The following is an 8,165-nucleotide window of genomic DNA, read 5'->3' on the forward strand; positions in this document are numbered from 1 at the left end:
TAGCGGGTATTGTTCGTCTAGAATTGACTATATACTACAAAGTAACCATCGTGTTATTGATCAGTTCGTGAACTTGGAAAGAGACTATATGAATACTTAACAACACGATCCTGTTATGCCTCTTGTCAGAACGATCCTATTATGAGTCTTTATCACTGCAAAACAGCATGGAGAAAACGACCATATCAGATCGAAAAAGATAAACTGGGAATAAGTAAACTTAACACACTAACAGTCTATAGTATCTGAAAAACTTCAAATACTTGATATTGACAATCTTGATGTTAACATTAACAACGTAAATATCTTCACGGAAATGCTCTGTAACATCATAGACACTTCAGCTAAGGAATGTGCGAAACCGAAAAAGCATAAAATCCGCTCACGAAAGAGATTCTGTCTTGATCAAATAAAAAATGCATGCAAAGAAAAAAAACGCCATTTCTGGAATTGGAAGGAGGCTGGACGACCAAGTGATCAGGAGAACGTATACTTTAAAAATATGAAAAATGGAAAACGCAAACTAATGTCAACCCAGAGACAACTAGAAGCGGTAGCCAGAAAACAAAAGTCTGAAAACATTATGACAGCTATGGAAAACGACAAAAAACTTTCCTTCAAGCTGGTGAACGATCAACGAAAACTGGTATGGAAAATACCTCACATTTGAAATTTAAGAACGGTACCTACGACAACCCTGAATCAATAAGGAAAGGGTGGGTTGATTATTTTGAAGAACTGGCAACACCTTTATGCTCTAATAGTGAAGATGCCTCGTACAACAACCAAGTGGAGCTAGACTGTCTGTTGTTTGAAGATATCTCAAAGCTGCAAACTAGAGAAAAAATATCTGTGACTGAAGAGCAGGTCGAAAAAGTTATTAACACATTAAAGAATGGTAAAGCAGCCGATTGTGCAAACTTGACAAGTGAATATTTAAAGAAGCTTTGATGTATGTTTAATACCAGTTTTTCCTTAAACTTGGTATAGCAACTCCGGTGTATAAGCGAAAAGGGAAACCACTAGATGATCCAAACTCTTATCTAAAAATTACTGTAACCAGTAAAATATTAGAAAAATTATATTTGGAACAGAAAGATGAAACACTCTAAAACATACAGAGCCCACTGCAAAGGGGTTTCACTAGGGGTATATCTGGTCTATATGCAGCCTTGATACTGAATGAATTAATTACAGAAGCGCATGACCTGCGCATTCCATTATATGTTGCCTTTCTTGACGCCCAGAAGAAATTTGACTTAGTTTGGCACACCTCATTACTACGAAAGCTTCTTCAAAGTGGTATTGAAAGTGACTCGTGGCTAATGTTTAAGGAATGGTATAAAGATCTACCATCATTCAAGAATAAAATGGGAAAGTGAGCTATCAAAAATCTTCTCTGAACATGAAGGGGTACGACAAGGTGGAGTTACCTCCCCTGTAGCATATAAACTTTTGCTTGATCATATAGAGACCCAAAATTTAGTTTATTGTGGCACACCAACAGTAGCAGATGATGTATGTCTGGTCTCAAACAACCTAGAGGATTTTCAAGCAATGTTTGACATACAAGGGGATTATGCAAGTAAAGAACACTACTGTATAATTAAAACAAAATCATTGGTGGTTCAATTAAATGACAAACAATCCAGAAACTTCACCATGAACTCAGAAGAGATTCCAACGTCACAATCTGCTGTTCATCTAGGTATTGAAAGAGATAACTGATCAAAGTTTGGCACAAAGAATGTTAGCAACACAAGGATCAGTGCTGCAAGAAAGGCAACCTATGCACTAATGGGAGCCGGCCTTCACGGTCTGAACGGTTTAAACCCCACTGTATTAATTCATATTATCCGTTCATTTGTAATACCAAGACTCATACATGGACTAAAAGTAGTTTGATTAACGGTTAGTGACACAAAAGCACTGTCATCTTATTTTAAACAATTACTAAAACGTATTCAACATCTACCAGAAAGAACAGCTGACTCAGCAACTTACCTTTTGTCTGACCAGATGCCGATAGAAGCGGAAATTGATAAAAGAACTTTTAACTATGTTCGAAAATATAATTAGAAATCCAAATACAGTGAAGTTTAAACTAGCACAGAGACAATTAGCCGTCAAGGACAAGAAATCAAAAAGCTGATTTATTTATGTGCAACAGCTGTTGGAGAAATATAACCTACCTTCATCATCGGTACTACAACAAGAACCACCAGGAAAATTCACATGGAAGACCCTAGTATCTAAATCTGTAAAAATATTTTGGACTAAAAAAAAACAATCTGAAGCCCGTGAAAAATCGTCTCTTCAATATCTAAACATTGATCAACTAACTTTCGATAAACCATACCTAGTACAAAGTGCAAAATTTGAACATTTCTCAATTCAGAGGGCAGGTATTAAATACAGACTTATGCTAGACACTTACTCCATAAACAAAGATTTAATAAGTATGAAGTAGACTCAACCTGTTTTATTATGTCATAACGACGCTGAAGATAGGAAAAAAAATTTATTCAATGTGTCGCTTTAAACAGTATAAGAAGTCCATTTTTGAAACTATTGCAGGGAAAAACCACTGAGGTGCTAAAAGATGTAAAACTCACTGATGTAATTTTTGAATAACCAGATGAATAATTGTCCTTGATTCTTGACTGTACAAGATATAAAGTTATCCCTTCATCTAGACATGAAGAATTTGAGCTAGTGACCAGAGGTTTGTGCTTTGCACTACATACTGAGAGGAGTAAAAAGATTAAGACTTTACAATAACAGACTTTGTTTCTAGCAGAAGTGCGACTTGGTGTCACAAGGTGACAGGAACATTACTTTTAAATGTATATAGGGAGAGTATACAAAGGGTTACCGTGAGAGTGACGGGTGATTATCGATCTCATTAGAGGGATTTTGGAAAATTTATATTCTAGGATTTATATTTTTACTAATTACTATCTCCCTGGACAATTAGTTGGTGTTTCAGTTCATATTTAAAGAACAGTAGTGGACGTATTACGTTGTGTATTCGACGGTTCTCCAAGATAGTGGAGGAATAGTACTAAACAAAAGCTTCTTCTGCAATATTTGGCAAATTTCAACAAAATGAAAAAGGATAGCAAATTGTATGACAAGTAAATGTGTACTTTCATAACTTCAAATATTTGCATAATATCACTGACCCTTCTTCTCATAGCAATAAACGAACTAACAAAGCCAGGCTTCAGAGTAACTGTTGAACTGCGTCCTCTAGTAGCAGTGTTAATGTGGATACTAAAACAATCCACAAATATGTTAGAGTACATACCAACTACGTTTCTTTCCTCATGCAACAATAATATAAAAACATTTGACTACTCTACCCTTTACGCTAGTATTTTCCATTCTAAACTTAAAGAAAGATTGAAAGAATTAGTTCAACTTTGTTTCATTAAATAGAATGGCTAACGTAGGTACAAATATCTTATTTTTTGACGGAATAAATCATACCTTGTAAAAAGTCACTCTGATTTTAAAATAAAAAAGAGTACTGTGAAACTGACGTCATCAAGTTGCTTGATTTTTCATTGTCAACCTATTTGTTACATTTCGAGGACGTGTTTTCAACAAATAATCGGCAATCCTAACTAACTAACAATGCTACTCTTCTTGCAGACTTGTTAATTTCTTCATATGAGACAGATTGTATACAGAAGCTTTTCAGGAAGAATGAAAAGAAGCTAGCATTATCCTTAAACTTCACGTTCCGCAATATAGATGATGTTCTCTCACTAAATAATGCAAAGTTTGAAGACTATGTTGAATGCATCTATCATAGCAAACTTAAAATAAAGAATACCACATAAACAGTTTAGTCTACCGCTGCCCGATCGCGGACCGGACAGTGTTTTACATAACACAAACATACACATCTGGACGGACATCTAGTACGAAAACCAAAAAGTTGAAGGGTTAAAATTTCAGTTTACTACGGGGATAGATCATGTGTGACAGTGACTGCAAAACCATTTTGTACCAAATGTAGGTACTTATATAAATCAACGAGAAATGTTTTCAACTCACAGCGACCTTATATAAAGCACACAGTGGTTGTATTAACATTATGAAATAGTTGTTTTAACTCACAGCCACTTCATATAAAGCACACAGTGGTTATATCAACATAATGAAATAGTTGTTTTAACTCACAGCCATCTCATATAAAGCACACAGTGGTTATATTAACATTATGAAATAGTTGTTTTAACTCACAGCCACCTCATATAAAGCACATAGTGGTTATATTACCATTATGAAATAGTTGTTTTAACTCACAGCCACCTCGTATAAAGCACTGTACAGTGGTTATATCAACATTATGAAATAGTTGTTTTAACTCACAGCCACCTCGTATAAAGCACACAGTGGTTATATTAACATTATGAAATAGTTGTTTTAACTCGCAGCCACCTCATATAAAGCACACAGTGGTTACATTAATATTATGAAATAGTTGTTTTTACTCACAGCCACCTCGTATAAAGCACACAGTGGTAATATTACCATTATTGAATAGTTGTTTTAACTCACAGCTACCTCATATAAAGCACACAGTGGTTATATTAAAATTATGAAATAATTGTTTTAACTCACAGCCACCTCATATAAAAGCACACATTGGTTATATTAACATTATGAAATAGTTGTTTTAACTCACAGCCACCTCATATAAAGCACACAGTGGTTATATTAAAATTATGAAATAGTTGTTTTAACTCACAGCCACCTCATATAAAGCACACAGTGGTTATATTAACATTATGAAATAGTTGTTTTAACTCACAGCCACCTCATATAAAGCGCACAACGGTTAAATTAACATTATAGAATAGTTGTTTCAACTCACAGCCACCTCATATAAATCACACAGTGGTTATATTAACATTATGAAATAGTTATTTTAACTCACAGCCACCTCATATATAGCACACAGCGGTTATATTAACATTATGGAATAGTTGTTTGAACTCACAGCCACCTCATTAAAAGCACACAGCGGTTATATTAATATTATGAAATAGTTGTTTTAACTCACAGCCACCTCATGTAAAGCATACAGCGGTAATATTATTATTATGGAATAGTTGTTTTAACTCACAGCCACCTCATATAAAGCGCACAACGGTTAAATTAACATTATAGAATAGTTGTTTTAACTCACAGCCACCTCATATAAATCACACAGTGGTTAAATTTACATTATGAAATAGTTGTTTTAACTCACAGCCACCTCATATAAAGCACACAATGGTTATATTAACATTATGGAATAGTTGTTTTAACTCACAGCCACCTCATATAAAGCGCACAACGGTTAAATTAACATTATAGAATAGTTGTTTTAACTCACAGCCACCTCATATAAATCACACAGTGGTTATATTAACATTATGAAATAGTTGTTTTAACTCACAACCACTTCATATAAAGCACACAGCGGTTATATTAACATTATGGAATAGTTGTTTGAACTCACAGCCACCTCATATAAAGCACACAATGGTTATATTAACATTATGGAATAGTTGTTTGAACTCACAACCACCTCATATAAAGCACACAGCGGTTATATTAACATTATGAAATAATTGTTTTAACTCACAGCCACCTCATATAAAGCACACAGTGGTTATATTAACAGTATGAAATAGTTGTTTTAACTCACAGCCGCGTGATATTAACATTATGAATTGTAATTCGTAATGTAAAGGATGGGGACATTAAACGAGTTCTGGTTTTCGCTTTACGAGAATTCAAATATATAAAAATAAGATGTCAAAATATACAAAAAGTTTTGTAAAGTTACATGTAAAGCAATATTACAGTACAATACCAATTTTGGTTCCTAGTAACAGTTTTAATAGTATTACATAAATTACTAAATCGTCAACTTTAAAAGGCGATTATCAAATTTTCAAAATAATTTTCTGTTTTCATTTTTCATCATTCTATTAGTCCAAAGTCAACGATGTAATTGAATTGTCGCTCTTTTTATTGAACTGTTGTCCTTATGGTGGATTTAAATCTAAAACAAATGAAATCAAAATATATCAATTTTTATTAAAAGATATTTAAGCGAGGTCATAATTTAATGTAAAGCAAAAACGTTGTCATGTAAAGTGTGTGGGTGTTCGTGTCAACTATCTTGTTCTAACAATATAATTAACTGTCTAGTCTGGATCGAGCTCTAACTTGTTTTATATCTTTTCCAAATTAGTATCTAGCTTAAGTGTGTTGGAGAAAAGACACCAGTAACAGGAGTGTTGACTCTAGTTTGTAGGATTATTTTACCATGCTTTTCACATATATTTCAAATTATATCTTTCTCTGTAACTTCTTTTTTTTTCCCCCGTTTTGGTCATATAGCTCTTAAAGTTTATACGTATTTATACATTCCTAGGGGGCTTTCAGATGTTAATCTTTGACGGCGGACCTGATGAATTAAGGTAAATCCAGAAAAGCGCTTCAGATGCGCTATATTTCTAAAGTGTTTATTTCATTTACTAGCAGTGGATCGATATCACTGCTGGTGAACTGTTAGTACCCAAGGGTATCATTGATCGATACCACTGCTGGTGAACTGTTAGTACCCAAGGGTATCATGGATCGATACCACTGCTGGTGAACTGTTAGTACCCAAGGGTATCATCAACTTCGGTACTGACATGAATTATAACATTCTTTTCTAAAAATTGCCCATTGATAAATTAAGAAATTACTAGTTAACTAAGTGTACAACTCCCTTACGAAAAGATGACCTTAGAAGTATTGGCTACTTTTAGGTCAAATTTGTTATATAGCTTCTAACGTGTATACGTATTTCTCTAATTCTTCGTCAATTTATCCCTTTCTGCACCCATCGTATAAAAACAAATTAATCAACGTGTGGTTCGTTTGATCTCAGTTCTTCATTGGTTAAAACCGATTATGGCGTCGAATTTTCTTGCTTTCCTCTGAATTTCCTATGTGACGGCATGAAAAAAGGCGACCATGCCTGATGACGTCACATAGAAAGAACACATATTTTTGCAGATCATTCGAAAAGAAGGAATAAATTTGCCTGCGTATTGTAGGAAAATCATTAGAGAAACAGATTCCACCACCAAATCTCGTGTAATACGATATTTATCCACTCTCGACAGTTAAATTTTAAATATTTAAAACGCTCGGCGAGCCTCGCGTTTTAAATTTGAAAATTTAACTGTCTCGAGTGGATAAATATCGTATCATACTCGATGCAGTGGTAGAATCTATAATTATACATCCCTGGCTTTATAACTTTTAGCTTTAAGCGCTCCGGATCCTGATGAAGGTAAATCCAGAAAAGCGCTTCGGAAGCACGAAATTTCTTAAGTGTTGTTTTCTTTTACTAAAACTTGGTCGGTACCACTAGTGGTTGATTATAGTCACAAGTGTATCAACCGCACAAAATGCAGTACTTCGGTAATGACATGATTTATGACATATTTTTTTCTAAAATTTCCCGTATATAAATTTAGAAATTTTTAAGAAACTAGAGTTCCAACTCCCTCAGGCAAAGGTGACCTTAGATGAATTTGAATATTCTTTTTAGGTCCCTGTTGGTCAAATGGCCTTTCATGTTTGAACATCCATAACTTTTAAATGTTTACCTTGGAGCTTTCTAGTTGAAGGTAAACAATGACGCACACAATTTCTAAAATACATCTTGTAGTTACTTTCTTTTAGTTTTACAAACTGCTGAAATCCCAATCAAAATAGCTATTATATATATATATAACGTATATAAAAGTATGTATTAAAAGCCATATGTTGTTAATCAATGCGACTGTAGTTGTCTCATCGGCATTCATATCACATCTCCTTATTTTTTTATATTGAGTGACAACTTTTCGCTACCAACAAAAACGTTGAACAAGACTGTCCATTAAATCCCCTAATAACGCAAAATGTGTTGCCGTACCCCTTAACGTTTTTATCAAGAGTATTCTCGAGAAGAAAACCCAGCCTTATCATCGGCGTATGAAAAATAACAATTTTATGAAGTGAAACTGCAATTTGGTTACAGCTGTTGGTTTCTCATCACTGGTCGGATTTTTATGATAATATTTATGTTTGGTAAATGTAATAGATTCCCAGTTTAA

Source organism: Mytilus californianus, unplaced genomic scaffold, assembly GCF_021869535.1.
Source record: "Mytilus californianus isolate M0D057914Y unplaced genomic scaffold, xbMytCali1.0.p SCAF_6, whole genome shotgun sequence".
Classification (NCBI taxonomy): domain Eukaryota; kingdom Metazoa; phylum Mollusca; class Bivalvia; order Mytilida; family Mytilidae; genus Mytilus; species Mytilus californianus.